General features: G+C 35.9%; 1 non-coding gene across 1 annotated transcript; it reads right to left on the reverse strand.

The window, feature by feature from the left end:
• Positions 1 to 981: 981 nt before the first annotated feature.
• LOC130953054 (small nucleolar RNA R71) lies at positions 982 to 1085 on the reverse strand. Its single transcript, XR_009075227.1, has one exon. It is a non-coding gene; the product is annotated as a small nucleolar RNA R71 (small nucleolar RNA).
• Between the last annotated feature and the right edge of the window lie 532 nt (positions 1086 to 1617).

A 1617-nucleotide genomic window follows, 5' to 3' on the forward strand; every position in this document is an offset into this window, starting at 1 on the left:
TTCCAAAATTGAATTTCAAATCTTTTTCAACTAACCAACTAACTTTTTGTTTGTTTCGTATCTTTTTCAAAACAACTTAACTACTTCTCCCTCTCTAATTTTCGAAAATATCTCCCCCTTTTTCAAAATTATTCCTAATTTAATTAATTATTTTAAATTTTGATTTTAATTTTATTTCTTATCTTAATTTTCGAAAATCACTAACTCATTTTCAAAATTTATTTTTGAAAATTTCTCTCTCTCATCTTATTCTATTTATTTATTTATTTACTAACACTTCTCTTCACCTCTCTTCATCTCAAATCACTGCCCCTACCTTTACCTTTTATTCAGACTATTCATTCTTCTTCACTCTTATTCCCTTTCTTCTTCTACTAATAATAAGGAACCTCTTTACTGTGACATAGAGGATTCCTCTTCTTCTTCTGTTATCTTCTCTTTCATATGAGCAGGAACAAAGAAAAAGGCATTCTTGTTGAAGCTGATCCAGAACCTGAAAGGACTCTGAAGAAGAAACTAAGAGAAGCTAAATTACAACAATCCAGAGACAACCTTGCTGAAATTTTCAAACAAGAAAAGGAGATGGCAGCCAAACCTAACAACAATAATGCAAGGAGGATGCTTGGTGATTACACTACACCTACTTCCAAGTTTGATGGAAGAAGCATCTCAATTCCTACCATAGGAGCAAACAATTTTGAGCTGAAACCTCAATTAGTTGCTCTAATGCAACAAAACTGCAAGTTTCATGGACTTCCATCAGAAGATCCCTACCAGTTCTTAACTGAGTTCTTGCAGATCTGTGAGACTGTTAAGACTAATAGAGTAGATTCTGAAGTCTACAGGCTCATACTTTTCCCTTTTGCTGTAAGAGACAGAGCTAGAACATGGTTGGACTCTCAACCTAAAGATAGCCTGGACTCCTAGGATAAGCTGGTCACGGCCTTCTTGGCTAAGTTCTTTCCTCCTCAAAAGCTGAGCAAGCTTAAAGTGGATGTTCAGACCTTCAAACAAAAAGATGGTGAATCCCTCTATGAAGCTTGAGAAAGATACAAGCAAATGACCAAAAAATGTCCTTCTGACATGTTTTCTGAATGGACTATGATAGATATATTCTATTATGGTCTATCTGAATTCTCTAAGATGTCATTGGACCATTCTGCAGGTGGATCCATTCACCTAAAGAAAACACATGCAGAAGCTCAAGAACTTATTGACATGGTTGCAAATAACCAGTTCATGTACACTTCTGAGAGGAATTTCGTGAATAATGGGACGCCTCAAAGGAAGGGTGTTCTTGAAATTGATGCTCTGAATGCCATATTGGCTTAGAACAAAATGTTGACTCAGCAAGTCAACATGATTTCTCAAAGTCTGAATGGATGGCAAAATGCATCCAACAGCACTAAAGAGGCATCTTCTGAAGAAGAAGCTTATAATCCTGAGAACCCTGCAATAGCAGAGGTAAATTACATGGGTGAACCTTATGGAAACACCTATAATTCATCATGGAGAAATCATCCAAATTTCTCATGGAAGTATCAACAAAAGCCTCAACAAGGATTTAATAATGGTTGAAGAAATAGGCCCAGCAATATCAAGCCTTATCCATCATCT

Source organism: Arachis stenosperma, chromosome 9 (assembly GCF_014773155.1).
Source record: "Arachis stenosperma cultivar V10309 chromosome 9, arast.V10309.gnm1.PFL2, whole genome shotgun sequence".
In the NCBI taxonomy this organism is placed as follows: Eukaryota; Viridiplantae; Streptophyta; class Magnoliopsida; order Fabales; family Fabaceae; genus Arachis; species Arachis stenosperma.